This window comes from Primulina eburnea, chromosome 2 (assembly GCF_022965805.1).
Source record: "Primulina eburnea isolate SZY01 chromosome 2, ASM2296580v1, whole genome shotgun sequence".
Taxonomy (NCBI): Eukaryota; Viridiplantae; Streptophyta; class Magnoliopsida; order Lamiales; family Gesneriaceae; genus Primulina; species Primulina eburnea.
Window position 1 is genome coordinate 37,249,075 of NC_133102.1, and position 17,036 is coordinate 37,266,110.

The window sequence follows — 17,036 nt, forward strand, 5'->3', positions numbered from 1 at the left end:
GATCAAATACTGCATTTTGAGAATTAAAAACTTTGAATTTCCTTTTCACTTTATATCGCTTGGAGATCGATCTCAAATTTTTTTTAGCTTATATTTTTCTCCGCTCAATGTTGGAGACATTTCTTACAAGAATACCAAATAAGAAATTTGTGTCACAAAGATCTCATTGTTGTTAATTCAAAATACTTAATCATAAGATCCAATGTATGTCCAACATATCTGTCCAAGAGATTCAATGTAGTATATTTCTGGCACATCAAATAACTTTTAATACATAATCAGTTGACATGATATTTACAATATATGTTTCAAATATATCCAAAATATGACGCATTTATTCTCAAAATCAATGGTCTTAATAATTGATTGGAGGAAAATAAATCAACAAACCAACTTATTTTGTTGGAATTTATGAGTTTCATAGTTTGACAAACAAATCCGCAAGAGAACTGAAGAACCAAACTGATCGGACGTAACTAAGAGATCGTAACTGGAAGAAAACTTATCGGATTTAAATGTATTAAGAACTGAAGTTCTTATAAGTATAAATAAGTCTTAAAACCGATGACTCGAAGTCAGTAAACAGATTGGAAATCAGAACTGAAGACTTTGCAAAACTGAATTGAAAAGGCCTATATCAACTGAAGTGTTCAAAACTAAGAAGACATAAGTTAGAACTAATATTGTCCAACTGAACTGATCTGTCGACCAATCCGACTCCTGATCAGTTAGTCACGTCATCAGTTGTATCAGCTGACAAACTGCCAGTTTGAAACAAAGTAGAACATATGAAATAGAGCAGTCTAATCTTCATAGTACTGTCAGATAAAGTCATCTACATGGATTAAACGAATATTCAACGGATATTAGAAATTAAATGCATTCAATGTGACCATTAGAATCGAATACTTGATGGATAGGTTCTAACATCTGCGAGGGTGCTTCAGACATAATATTTTCAATGAGATGTAATAGCTCGTGTTCTAAGAATGTAAACACCGAGGAATTAGATCGAGTTTAGTTTTAAATCAAGGGGAAAATACTCGAAATAATCATTCGTTAAGAAAACTGATTAATTTGAAAGCTTTTTAGCTTGTGTGAACTGAGTAACTTAAATGAGAGGGATCGGTTCTTGCTTGTATCAGTTCAATTATGGTGAGAACTGAACTGTTATCATCTCATACTGATCAAATCAATTTGAAAATAATAGTTAAACAATTACGTACACAAGATATGTTTTGGATATTCGGAGACTTCAACTACTCCTACGTCACCTCTTCTACCACATCGGGTAGGATCCACTAGAAGACTTTGATTTATACAACACCTTGTACAAACCCACTCAGCTTAGGACTCACGCTACTACCTAACTGAACTTCTAGCCTAGACTGAAACCAGCACCTTCCAACCAAAACTTGTTTAACGTGTATGTGTTAAAGACTACATGCACAAGTTTAATGTCTTTGTGCAAGACTCACTCATTTATTCAATAAGCTTAACTCTCTGTATATGTGAGTGATTGTGTGTGAGTATGTGAGAATTGATATATGAATACAATACGAAAGTGTTCTCACACACTGAGGGAATTGTGCTTCTAATCTAAACTGATAACACGTTGAAGTGTTCCCTCAAATCTGTGTGAATTGCTTCTTGTAAGCTGATATACGTTGAGCGTGCCCTTCTTTTTTTCTCATGGTTTTCACCCTAATTGTTGATGGTCTTGATCTTGTATTTATAGAGGCTTCGTGCCCGTTCTTCAAGACTCATCAAATAGGTCCGTTGCAGCTTGAATCCGTTCCTTGATATTTGTGTCTTGTCCTTTTTGACAGCCATTCTGGAACGTCTTGATTTTAAGCTCTGCTGCAACGTTCATTATTGTCCTTTGACTGGACAATTGCTTTCTTAATGCGTTGTATTCCATTTAGATAAGCTTGTCGTGTTATGCAAATTGGTCGGCTCCTAAATGATGTTCTGAACTAGTCAATATAACTGGTTTGGTGAAATTAGTTGGCTCGTCAGCTGAACTGATTTCACTGCTTCAGCTGAACTGGTCAGTTGGGCTCTTCATCAGTTGAGCTCTTCATAAGCTGACTGGGCTTCTGAAGGTCTTCTGCTGAACTACCTATATCTGGACAATCAGTTGAACTGGTCTTTGATATATCAGTTGAACTGGTTCAGTTTGAGCAATCAGTTGACGCTTTCAGTTTACGCATCGATAACTTCAGTTTAGGCTCGGTAGATTTCTGCGCACTTAGTTAATTTATTAGGAACAATAGAACAAGTTTTGTTAACATCAAAATCAAGATTGCGAATATGAAATGTTCCAACAAGATTTTATATAGATGATCGATTCAGTTGAAGAAGGTTGGTGACTTACGCTGAACAAACGATCTACAAACATCGATCAGTTTCGATACATTCTTAAGAGTTATGTAGTTTAAGAATTACACATTTTAGCTCTTATTTCATTGTATTTACTTGTAGCGTTCAGGCTAATTCTTAAGAGCAATTCAGTTATACATGAAAGAGTGTTGAAAACTAAAAGTTTTAGTTTGGCAGTGTGTAAGTCCAACTGAAGTGAATTATTACAAATCTTTGTAATCAATCAAAATCTTTTAGTGAAATCTTATCCTTGAGATAGAAGGAGTGACGTAGGAGCAGTTGAAGACTCCGAACATCTATAAAATGGCTTGTGTTCATCTTTCTTTCATTCTGCTTAAATATTATGTTCAAATTTATTCAATTTATCTTTCATTTTATTTCTGTACTACAATCATTTAACTGATTGATACTGACAAGCAAAATTACCGAATCGGTTTTGTTGGGACATTTCATGTTCGCAATCTTGATTTTGATGTTAACAAATTTTTTTATTTTGTTTCTAATGATTTTAACTAGTGCACATAAACTGAAACTGATCAGGACTCGAACTGATCAGTTATCGAGCCAAGACTGAAGCTATCAGAGAATGCAAATTGAAAGTACCAACTGATTAATCAAACTGAACCAGTTCAACTGATGAATCGTAAACCAGTTCAACTAATTGTCCAGCTGATATGTAGTTCAGCAGAAGACCTTCAAAAGTCGGCCAGCTGATGAAGAGTTCAACTGATGAAAAGCCCAGCTGAACATTTCAACAGAAAGAGTGAAATCAACTCAACTGAGGAGTCAACTGATTTCACCAGTCCAACTGAATATCACTTCAGATGATCAGTTCAGAGCATCAGATAGAACCAATCAGTTGCAGAACTCGACAAGCTTATTCAATGGGATCCAGCTGTGCACAAAGGTACAAAAGCATATGTACTATCAATAGTCTAATAATGGACGTTGCAACAAAGTTTAAAGACAAAATGTTCTAGAATGACTGTCGGAAAAGTCGAGACACAAATTTCATGGAACACATTCAAGCTGCAACGATCACATGTGATGAGTCTTGATGTACGGTCGCATTACTGCTATAAATACAGACCAATACCATTAACAAAGATATATGAATAAGAGGTGGAAAAACAAGAGAGAAAAGAAAGGGCACGTTTATTGCCTATCAGCTTACAAAGAAGCAATCAGCCCAGTCGAGGGAACACTTCAAGTTATATCAGCTTAACGTAGAAGCTTATTTCCCTCAGTGTGTGAGAACACCTTTTGAGTTGTTTTTAGAGATCAGTTTTCACACACACACACACACACACACCACCATTCAAAATACTGTCTTGCACAAAGACGTAAAACTTGTGTATGTAGTCTTTGACACACAGACGTTAAACAAGTGTCGGCTAGAAGGTGATGCCTTCAGTCTACACTAGGAGTTCAGTTAGGCAGTGGGTAAGTCCTAAACTGGGTGGGTTTGTACAAGGTATTGTATAAATCAAAATCTTCTAGTGGATCCTACCCGAGGTGGTAGAAGGGGTGACGTAGGAACAGTTGAAATCTCCGAACATCCATAAACATATCTTGTGTATTAACTACTTAACTGTGTTTTAAAATGACTTGATCAGTTCAGCTGATATCAGTTCAGTTCTGTCTATAGCTGAACTGATTAAACTGAAATACGGGGAATCAGTTCTGTCTATAGCTGAACTGATCGAAGCCAGAACTGATTCCCCGTATTTCAGTTTACACAAGTCATTATATTTTAAAATCTTTAAGTTTTTCTTAACATAGGATTATTTCGAGTATTTTCCGCTTGGTTTGAAACCAAATTCGATCTAATTCATTGGTGTTTACATTCTTAGAACACGAGCTATTACAACTCAATGATAATATTGCGTTTGAAGCACCTTCGCAGGTGCCTGAACCGATCCATCAATTGGTATCAGAGCTAGCTGTTTTAAGAAGGATATTTGAAACTGATTAAAATTATTTTACTTTAAAATATTTTTAATAAAATATTTTTAAATGCTATTTAAAAATACTTTATATTATTTTCAAAACTATTTGAAAATGTTTATCTAATTTTCATCGCGAAGAGTAGAGAAGACTGGATCTACAACTAACATTACAGCCACTTCACTCGACTCAGAGCTTTGAGCTTTAATCAGCCTGTAGGGGTATGAGTTATACCTGTTGGCTATTCAGCAAAACTGATCGAAAGATAAGGTTTCAGCTGCAAGCCTACCAGTTGAAGCTGATCAACAGACGAAGCCCAGCTATGTTGAGATGTTGGATGATTAAAGTTGAGCTTAATCATCAGTAGTATACCGCCGCTTAACTGCCTTATCGGATCAAGTCGATGATCAATGTGGTTCAACATCAGTTGAGTCTAGTTTGAGTCAGCCTAACCAGTTTGGCAACACAAAGATCATGTCCAAGGTAGCTTGCTGTTTTTCTGGAAAAGAGACTCAAGATCGTTGCAATACTTCAAGAGTTCAAGGCAACCAATTGTTTGTATATTCAGTTCTGTCATGCATAAACTGATTGATATTTGATGTTATTTAAAATAAGCTATTCTAGTAGCAATTTTTCCTTATAACTGATGGTGTACTTAAATTTATAATAAAAAGGAGATGTATTTGATTAAATAAAATCATGTTTATCCAATTATGTTTCTATGTGATTGAACTGATACCTCCATATTTCTTGTCTAAAATGCTTGAATGATTAAAGCTATTAAATTTTGGCGTATATAATTATCTTTAAAGATGAGTTTTTAATTCAGTTAGTGAGGGTGAGCTTTCTTTCCCTCGAACAGAAAAATGTTTTTAAAACTCGTTCTTTATGTTTAGTTATTGAGGGGAGCTTTCTTATTCCTCAAACTGAATTCTTTTATCTTTTAATCGTTTTAAATGTTTTTATCCTCACAAAAAGGGAGAATCAGTTAAATTTTAATATTTTAAAATCGCTTTAATTGCTCAAGTTTTGTGATATAAAAAAGGGGGAGATTTTTGGAACATTTCTTGTTCGCAATTTTGATTTTGATGTTAGCAAAACTTGTTATTTTGTTTCTAAATATTTTACCTAGTGCACAGAAACTGAAACTGATCAGGAATCGAACTGATCAGTTATCGAGGAAAGACTGAAGCTATCGGAGAATGCAAATTGAAATTACCAACTGATTAATCGAATTGAACCAGTTCAACCGATGAATCGTAAACCAGTTCAACTGATTATCCAGCTGATAGGTGGCTCAGCAGAAGACCTTTAGAAGCCCGACCAGCTGATAAATAGTTCAACTGATGAAAGCCCACCTGACCAGTTCAACTGAGCTAGTGAAATCAGCTCAACCGACGAGTCAACTAATTTCACTAGCCCAACTGAATATTAGTTCAAATGATCAGTTCAGAGCATCAGATAGAATCAATCAGTTGCAGAACTCGACAAGCTTATTCAATGGGATCCAGCTGTGCACAAAGGTACAAAAGCATCTGTACTATCAATAGTCTGATAATAGACGTTGCAGCAAAGCTTAAAGACAATGTTCTAGAATGACTGTCGGAAAAGTCGAGACACAAGTTTCATGGAATGCATTCAAGCTGCAACGATCGCATGTGATGAGTCTTGATGTATGGTCGCACTACTGCTATAAATAAAAACCAAGACCATCAACAAATATATATGAATAAGAGGCGGAAAAACAAGAGAGAAAAGAAAAAGCACGCTTATTGTCTATCGGCTTACAAAGAAGCAATCAGCCCAGTCGAGGGAACAAGTTATATCAGCTTAATGTAGAAGCTTATTTCCCTCAGTGTGCAAGAACACTTTTCGAGTTGTTTTTAGAGATCAGTTTTCACACACACACACACACCACCATTAAAAATACCGTTTTGCACAAAGACGTAAAACTTGTGTACATATTCTTTGACACACAGATGTTAAACAAGTGTTGGCTAGAAGGTGATGCCTTCAGTCTAGTCTATGAGTTCAGTTAGGTAGTGGGTAAGTCCTAAACTAGGTGGGTTTGTACATGGTGTTGTATAAATCAAAGTATTCTAGTGGATACTACCCGAGATGGTAGAAGGGGTGACGTAGGAGCAGTTGAAATCTCCGAACATCCATAAATATATCTTGTGTATTAACTACTTAACTGTGCTTTAAACTGACTTGATCAGTTCAACTGATATCAGTTCAGTTCTGTCCATAGTTGAACTGATAGAAGCCAGAACTGATTCTTTGTATTTCAGTTTACACAAGTCTTTAGATTTTATAATCTTTCAGTTTTTCTTAACATAGGATTACTTAGGGTATTTTTCGCTTGGTTTGAAACCAAACTCGATCTAATTCGTTGGTGTTTACATCCTTAGAACACGAGCTATTGCAGCTGATTGAGAATATTGTGTTTGAAGCACCTTCGCATGTGCCTGAACCGATCCATTAATTGGTATCAGAGCTAGCCGTTCTAAGAAGGATATTTGAAACTGATTTAATTATTTTACTTTCAAATATTTTTAAATGCTATTTAAAAATACTTTGTATTATTTTCAAAACTATTTGAAAATATTTATCTAACGCTCATCACGAAGAGTAGAGAAGACTGGCTCTACAAATAACATTGCAGCCACTTCACTCGATTCAGAGCGTTGGAGCTTTAATCAAACAACATGGGTATGAGTTCTGCCAGTTGGCTATTCAGCAAAATTGATCGAAAGACAAGGTTTCAGCTGCAAGCCTACCAGTTGAAGCTGATCAACAGATGAAGCCCATCTATGTTGAGATGTTGGATGATTAAAGTTGAGCTTAATCATCAGCAGTATACTGTCGCTTAACTGCCTTATCAGATCAAGTAGATGATCAATGTGGTTCAACATCAGCTGAGTCCAGTTTGAGTCAGCCCAACTAGTTTGGAAACACAAAGATCATGTCCAAGGCAGCTAGCTGTTTGTCTGGCAAAGAGACTCAAGATTGTTGCGACACTTCAAGAGTTCAAGGCAACCAATTGTTTGTATATTCAGTTTTGTCATGCATAAATTGATTGATATTTTGTGTTGTTTAAAATATGATATTCTACAAGCAATTTTCTCTTATCACTGATGGTGTACTTAAATGTATAATAAATGGGAGATTGATTTGATTAAATAAATATCATATCATGTTTATCCAATTATGTTTCTATGTGATTGAACTGTTGCCTCCAGATTTCTAGTATAAAATGCTTGAATGATTAAATCTACTAAATTTTGGCGTACATGTTTTTAAAGATGAGTTTTTAATTTAGTTAGTGAGGGGGAGCTTTCATTCCCTCGAACTGAATTTTTTTTTTTAAAACTCGTTCTTTATGTTTAGTTATTGAGGGGCAGCTTTCTTCTCCCTCGAACTGAATTTTTTTTATCTTTTAATCGTTTTAAATGTTTTTATTCTCACAAAAAGGGAGAATCAATTTAATTTTAATATTTTAAAATCACTTTAATTGCTCAAAGTTTGTGATCATAAAAAAAAGGGAGATTTTTGGAACATTTCTTGTTTTCAATCTTGATTTTGATGTTAGCAAAACTTGTTATTTTGTTTCTAAATATTTTACCTAGTGCACAGAAACAGAAACTGATCACGAATCGAACTGATCAGTTTTCGAGGCAAGACTGAAGCTATCGGAGAATGCAAACTGAAATTACCAACTGATTAATCGAATTGTACCAGTTCAACCGATGAATCGTAAACCAGTTCAACTGATTATCCAGCTGATAGGTGGCTCAGCAGAAGACCTTTAGAAGCCCGACCAGCTGATAAATAGTTCAACCGATGAAAAGCCCACCTGACCAGTTCAACTGAGCGAGTGAAATCAGCTCAACTGATGAATCAACTAATTTCACTAGCCCAACTGAATATTAGTTCAAATGATCAGTTCAGTGCATCGGATAGAATCAATCAGTTGCAGAACTCGACAAGATTATTCAATGGGATCCAACTGTCAAAGGTACAAAAGCATCTGTACTATCAATAGTATAATAATAGACGTTGCAGCAAAGCTTAAAGACAAAATTTTCTAGAATGGCTGTCGGAAAAGTCGAGACACAAGTTTCATGGAACGCATTCAAGCTGCAACGATCATATGTGATGATTCTTGATGTACAGTCGCACTACTGCTATAAATACATACCAAGACCATCAGAAAATATATATGAATAAGAGGCGGAAAAACAAGAGAGAAAAGAAAGAGCACGCTTATTGCCTATCGGCTTACAAAGAAGCAATCAGCCCAGACGAGGGAACACTTCAAGTTATATCAGTTTAGTGTAGAAGCTTATTTCCCTCAGGGTGTAAGAACACTTTTTGGGTTTTTTTTAGAGACCAGTCCACACACACACACACACCACCACCACTTAAAATACCGTCTTGCACAAAGACGTAAAACTTGTGTATTTAGTCTTTGACACACAGACGTTAAATAAGTGTTGGCTAGAAGGTGATGCCTTCAGTCTAGACTAGGAGTTCAGTTAGGTAGTGGGTAAGTCTTAAGCTGGGTGGGTTTTTACAAGGTGTTGTATAAATCAAAGCTTTAGTGGATCTTACCTGAGGTGGTAGAAGGGGAGACGTAGGAGCAATTGAAATCTCTGAACATCCATAAACATATCTTGTGTATTAATTGCTTAACTGTGTTTTAAACTGACTTGATCAGTTTAGCTGATATCAGTTCTAGTTTCGCTCAATTCAGTTGCCTTCAGTTTTCTTGATCAGTTGTTCAATCTTTTCATGCTTAATTTGTCAAACTCTGAAATTTAGTTTTCAACAATTTCCCCTTTTTTTGGTGTTTGACAAAACTTAGAATATATGAACTGATCAAATTGAAATCTGTTGTCAACTGAACGATCAGTTGGGGCTGATCAGTTACACTACAAGCAGTTGATACTGATCAGTTACACATTAATCAATTAATCCTATCAGCTAACGAAGTCAATTAATTTTATCAGCTTTACATGTCATCAGTTAAGGACGTAGCCAACAACCGACAGTTTGAACAGAAGCAGTGGGAACTCCGCATTTCAGAAAAGTACAGTGTACGACTGTCAGTAGAATGTTGACATGGCTATACAACGGAATGTATTCATTGTTACTGTTGGAATCAAAGCCTATAAATAGCCGAGAATATTAGTTGAGAAAGATACAAAAGAATAACACAACACACACGAAGTTAACTGAGTCATCCGATAATCAAGCTTTTCAGTCAGAACACTACGCATATTATTTTAAAGCTTAGTTTTACGAAAACTCACACTTATTATACATATCCATAGCTTTCAGGCTATACTTTGAGCTTCAAGCACAAAAATTCATTGTCGTTTTATTCGATCTTTGTAAGATCAGTTGTGCTTATAAATTACATCAATTGAGTACTAATACAAATTGTAGTGATAATAAAAGTTTCAATTTTGACATTGTTAAGTCCAAATTGAAGTGGATTTGTACAAATCATTGTATATATCCAAGACTTTTAGTGAATATCCTATCCTCATGATAGAAGGGGTGACATATGAGTGTTTGAAATCTCCGAACATCCACAAATCTTGTTTTGCTGATTATCAGTTTTTGTTCTTTCTGTATTTCAGTTATTTCCACACTTTTATTAAGTTAACTGATTAACATTGATTCCTGAATTCAGTTTATCACTAAACTGATTCATTCATCTAAAAGTTGTGAAAATTGCCAAGTGTTTATTCAAACACCCTTCTAAACACTTTATCACACTAAACCGTTCCTAACAAGTTCATTAGAAAACTGATTTGTCTTGAATATTCCATATGCTCAAACTGATAACTATGTCGTCATTCAACAAATCCCTATGTTCTCCAGAGAGGAGTTTGATGATTGGAAAATCAGAATGCAGGCTCACTTAGCTGCACAGGACGATGACATGTGGTACGTCATAACTGAAGGAACCATGAAGATCATGAAAGCAAACACAGCTGTCGTTCTTACTGACGGAGCACCACATCGTATAGAAAAACCACGTGATGAGTGGACCTCAGAAGATAAAAGGAAGGCAAACTTGGATAATATTGCCAAAGACATTCTGTACAAGACGCTGGATAAAAACACATTCATCAAAATCAAAACGTGTAAATCAGCTAAGGAAATTTGGGAGAAGCTGATTCATTTGTGTTAAGGAAATGAGCAAACTATGGAAAAAAAACTTTCAGTTGCTGTTCAGAAGTTCGATAATATCAAGATAAAAGCTGGAGAATCAATGAATGAATTTGATGAAATAGTAAGAGAGATCGTAAACGAAATGAATGCACTAGCAAAGGTGCACTTAAACAAAGAGATTGCCTTAAAATTGAAGCGTGGCCTTCCCAAAAAGTGAGATGTCAAAATTATGGCCATGACAGAATCATAAGACCTGAAAAAGGTGAAGCTACATGACTTATTTGCAGATTTAAAAGCCTATGAATTTGATATGCAAAACATAAATAGTTCCATCAGTTACAAATGCTCTAAGTGCAATGAAACTAGAACCAATAGTTTAAGTTGAGAAGGCAGCGGGACAACTAATGCGATCACGGATGGTCCATCTCCAAGGATAGCATGGGATCCTATAGTGTTGCCGGAGGGACCAATTACGAGAGGACGAATAAAGAGACTACAAGCGAGGTGTAAAGTGCCGAAGGGTTCGAGATGCATGAGAGTAAGTTTGGGAGGCATAGAACATTATTCAAATGATAAATGACGAGGAGTCCAGAAGACTCGGTGCCCGAGCAGACAAATCTTACCGCTCGAGCGCCACACTTACTGTCCAAGGATGATTTCCAGAACACCTCGCGCCCGAGCTGTCAAATCTTACCTCACGAGCGCCAAACTCCAGAACACTCGGCGCTCGAGCGGTTAAATCCTACCGCCCGGGCACCCGAGCGTTCCCAGCTGTGCGAACCTAGTTTCCTAGTTTAGAGTTTTAATTGTTTAGGTAACTAGATTTTTCATATCTTGTTTATTTTGCAAACATATATGCACGAAAATTTTACTTTACACACAAATTATTGAATATTGAATTGAATGGTTCTTGAGTTTTCACTCAAACAACCAAAAGCTTTTTGCTTTGTTATAAAAAATCAAACTTATCAAAGTGTTACTTTGTGGCGTTTTTCGATCATTTCTTACACAGATTGTCATAATCTTGTTCTGTATAGCCCAAAATCAGTACACGTATAACTCATGCATTTATTTAATTATTAAAGTATTTACTTAATTTTAAAATGAGTCTTAGTGGTGCATGATTTATTTAAATGCATTATTTTAGATTATTTAAGTTTATGTGATGCACGTTAAAATGTTTTCTCCAGTTCCATGTTTCAGGTGATTAGTCGAGGCGGGATCGAGGAAACAAGACCGGTGACGATTTTGGAAATTTTAAAATGTGATATTTTATTCTAAGTTAAGGATGAGACATTTTAAATAAATTATAAAGTTTTAGTATTTTTAAAAGCCTAATTTAATTATTAGGTGATTTTTTGGAATTTTAAGTTTTTAAGGAATTAACACTTGTACACTTTAATTTCAATTAAGGATTTTATTTTAAGTTAGGGGAATGTTAGCATTTTAATTAGTGGTAATGATTTTATTAAGCCAAAATTTATTCCCCTAATTAAACACACACACACACATGACCGTGTTGCCAATTGGTTTTGCCAACACTCGACGAACAACGCTGACATAGAGTGTTGATCGAAGAGTGGATTCATTCAGTTTTTGCAATACATGTTTGGTTTATGCATCTAGACTGGATTTGTATTTTGTTGATGCATATTTTAATTCCTTGAAGTGTCAAGGAATTTAGCCTTGTTCTCTTTCACTAGGAATGTTTTGGCGTGAAAAGTTTACATACTTTTTCTAGTAAATTTTTTGTCATGAGGCATCGCACAAGTCCGTGTACTGTGAGCAAGAATACCTACGTCTAAGTATGCAAGTTAAGTGTTGAAATTCATGTCAGTATGTGCAGCAGTGGCCCCAAGTGAGATCCAACGAATCCCTCAACGCCAAGTAAGTATGTTCGACGTGCAAAGAAAATAGCTTCAAGTTTTTGAGGTATGCTAAATGTCTTGTGACCAATTTATGTATGGGGTTGGAAAGCGTTAAAGCATGAACGGGGACCAACCTACCCCGTTAAATCATGAACGTGTTTAGATCAGGATTGGAAAGCGTTAAAGCATGAACAGGGATCAATCCACCCGTTAAAGCATGAATGGGGATCTCATGTATGTGGCAATGGATTCTTCCCTGTCAGCCCAGTATTGTGGTTTAGTCTGATCAGGCGATTATGTTATGGGTCACTTGCTTTGAAACACGCCTCTACGTAAAATGATGATGTTTATTTATGTTCATATATGTACAAGTATGCAAGCATGTTTAAAAAAAATTTTATGTTTATGACACGTCTACGTATGTACGTATGTAAGTTCAAGTTTAAATGCAAGTTCAAGTTTCAAGTTATGTATGCTCTATTTTGAAGTTGCATGTGGTTTTATTATGTAGTACTTGTTACTCACAGTTTATACGTGTTGAGTCTTTAGAATCACTAAACTTGATCGTTGCAGGGGAAGATGATTTCGAGGAGACGAGGGGTGGGGACCAAGGAACAGGTTTGGACTGAGCAGGTGGCTAGACCCGAGGACCGCCCAAGTTTTAAGTTTTATGAAATGTTTAAAAATACTATGATTTCTTGTTATCGGTTTTGAGATTTTTTTGCAAATATTTTGGTAAATTTTACTTTGAGTTCTTTTGTTTCATTGGTTGTGGGATGAACGGTTTACATAATCAGGACTTTGAAGGTCCACTTTTTATTTAAGAAATTTTTTAATTTTTCCGCAAATTTCAAGTAGTTCAAAATACGGTACATTACAGTTGGTATCAGAGCGGTGTTCTTGTAATTACGCCTACTGCCAGTCGCAAGAAGCTCACAAAGTCACACCTCAAGTTCGTAAGTTTTAAGGTTTTAAATTTATGTTATGTAGTAAGCATTAAGTCATGATTTCAGCATGTCCATGTTTTAAGCTCAAATTACGTGCATCTTATGTCGTGATATCATGTTCATGCATGTTGGGTTTACGTGTTGGGTAAATTGTTGGAACAGTATGCCTCCTAGACGTGTGAATGACCGTGAGGCAAGGGAAGAGAACTAAAAGCCTCGAGATGAGGGGAGGGCCAATCCCCCACCTCCACCACCAGATATGCAGGCACAGATGCTTGCAGGCATGACTGTTCTTCGCACAGTTTGCGGGGAACCAGGCAGCAGTGTATACAAGGGCGAGGCCTAGACCGGAAGCAGTGTATGAGAGGTTCAGGAGGATGAACCCAAAGGAGTTTTCGGGGACCACTGACCCGATGATAAATGAAGGATGGATTAAGTCCATCGAAGTAATCTTAGATTTTATGGAGTTGACAGACGCAGATCGGGTCACGCGTGCCACTTTCCTTCTGTAAGGGGACACCAGACTGTGGTGGGAGAGCACGTCAGTGGCAGCGAACTTGCAGGCCCTCTCTTGGGATGACTTTAAAGAGATATTCTACTCCAAGTACTTCACTTTAGAAGTACGGTCCAGACTCTCTAGGGAATTTATGACGTTGCGTCAGGGGGATAACAGCGTTGCGGAGTTTGAGAGGAAGTTCGAAAGGGGGTGTCACTTTGTGCCCCTGATAGCTAATGATGCCCAGGGTAAGCTGAGGCATTTTATGGATGGGTTGCGGCCGATCTTGCGTTGTGATGTCAGGGTTGCTGGTCCGACTACCTATGCCATGGCAGTATCTAGAGCCTTGGCGACAGAGCAGGACCAGAGAGATATAGAGGTTGATAGGCAGGGCTAGAGGCCCTATCTGGCACCACAACAGCAGCAGCGATCTCAGTTTAAGAGGCCGTTCCAGGGGCAACCAGGGAAGAAGCCTTATCAGGGACGGGCAAAGGGCAAGGGTCCCATGCCACAGCAGAAGGCATCACAGAGGCCGGGTGAGCACCCGATGTGCCCAAAGTGCAACCGCTAGCACTCGGGGCCATGTTTATACGGGTAAGGAAAATGTTTTAATTGCGGAGCAAGTGACCACATACTAAAGGACTACCCACAGTGGAGGTAGCCCACGGAGGGCAGAGTGTTCGTCATGCATGCACAAGAGGCGAACCCAGACACGACACTGTTGACTGGTAACTTATTTAATTCAGTGCAATATTAAATTTTTGCCTTACATGTTTGTTTTGAATTGGGATTACTAGGATGCTAGTTGGCATTTTTGGTGTCTTTTGTTGCATAAGGTTAATATTAGAATTTATGGGATATAATTTTTGTGTTGTGCTAACATCTCTCAGGGAATATTTTCATTAAGAGATTAGCTACTAAGGCCTTGATAGATTCCGGGGCCAATCATTCATACATCTCGGAGACGTTTGCTAACCACTTGGATATCAAGACCATCGGCCTTGACGTGAATTATTCCGTGACAGTCCCATCAGGGGAAGAGTTGTCAGCTACTAGCGTGTTCAGAGACATTGATCTCAAACTGCAAGGCCACCTAGTGTATGCAAATTTGATTGTGTTACCAATACCGGAATTTGATATTATTTTGGGTATGGACTAGCTCACGAAGAACCGAGTCCTGATCGGTTTTCAGAAGAGGTCGGTATTGGTTATTACATTGGGTATGGAGAAGTTTCTTTTTGAACCAGCCAGATGGAGAAGTTTCTCTCGCATGATCTGTTGCATGCAGGCACGAAAGCTTATATCTAAGGGGTGTCAGGCCTTCTTGGCCAGCATTATTTTCACACATGACATACCCACTCGTCAGTATTAGATGTGCCGGTAGTCAGAGACTTCCCAGACGTCTTTCCTGATGATGTCACGAGTCTTCCACCAGAGAGAGAGGTGGAGTTTGCAATCGACCTTATGCCAGGCACTGTGCCAATCTCCAAGGCACCGTACCGTTTAGCTCCAGCTGAGATGTTAGAGCTCAAGCAGCAGATACATGAGCTTCTAGACAAGGAATTCATTCGCCCTAGTTTCTCACCATGGGGCGCACCAGTGCTCTTTGTGAAAAAGAAAGATGGGAGCATGAGACTGTGCATCGATTACCAAAAGTTGAACAAGGTAACGATCAATAATAAATACACACTTCCTAGAATCAAAGACTTGTTTGATCAGTTGCAGGGAGCTACAGTGTTCTCTAAGATAGATCTTCGATCAGGGTATCATCAGCTGAAGGTGAAAGATGCAGATGTGCACAAGACAGCCTTCAGGACCAGGTATGGGCATTACGATTTCTTAGTGACGCCGTTCAGACTGACGAATGATCCAGCAATTTTCATGGAAATCATGAACCGAGTATTTCAACCTTACCTTGATCAATTCTTCATAGTGTTTATTGAAAATATCCTTATTTACTCGAAGAGCCATGAGGAGCAAAACCAGCATTTGAGGACAATTTTACAGATTTTGCAGAGCCGCAAGTTATTTGTGAAATTCAGCAAGTGTGAATTCTGGTTGGAGAAGGTAGCCTTTTTGGGTCACATAATATCTAGCAGTGGTATTGAGGTGGATCCAGCAAAGGTAGCGGCCGTTAAGGAATGGGTTGAGCCGAAGAATGCTTCAGAGATCGCAGTTTTCTGGGTTTAGTCGGTTACTACCGTAAGTTTATTCAGGGGTCTTCTTCAATAGCAGTGCCACTCACTTTACTGACCAAGAAGAATGCTAAATTCGTTTGGAGTGATGAATGTCAGAAGAGCTTCGATACTTTGAAGCAAGCTCTTATTTCAGCACCGGTGTTAGCCATGCCATCAAGGCAAGGAGATTTTGTGTTATACACCGATGCATCTAAGCTCGGTTTAGGCGCAGTCTTGATGCAGCAGGGTTGGGTAATAGCTTATGCTTCCAGGCAGTTGAAGGTGCATGAGAAGAACTACCCGACTCACGATCTGGAATTAGCCGCTGTTGTCTTTGCGTGGAATATTTGGAGACACTAAAGTATGGCGAGAAGTGTCAGATATTCACTAATCACAAGAGTCTCAAGTATTTCTTCACGCAGAAAGAACTGAATATGAGACAGAGATGGTGGTTGGAGTTAGTGAAAGACTACGACTGTGAAATTAGCTACCATCCGGAGAAAGCTAATGTTGTCGCAGACGCTTTGAGCAGAAAAATCTCTGTTGTAGCTTCGTTGCAAGTACATGTACCTCTTCAGTCTGAGATTCAGAGGTTTGGGTTAGAGGTTTATCCCAAGGGCAGAGCCCCCAGACTATCCAATCTGACAGTCAAATCTGAATTGCTAGACCGAATCCGTAGAGGACAGCCTTCAGACGAAAAATTGCAGAAATGGAGGCTGAAGGATGAAGCCAAGGGCAGTGTACTCTACACAGTGTCAGATGGTATGGTGAGATACAGAGGTAGAATGTGGTTGCCTAGTGTGTATTCAGTCAGAGAGGATATTCTGACAGAGGCACATGCATCTCTGTATTCAATCCACCCAGGAGGTACTAAAATATACAAGGATCTACAGATTTTGTATTGGTGGCCAGGCATGAAGTGAGACATCCGCAGATTTGTGTCTGAATGCCTCACTTGTCAGCAGGTGAAGGTAGAGCATCAGAGGCCAGCAAGAATACTTAAGCCACTCACCATCCCAGAGTAGAAATGAGA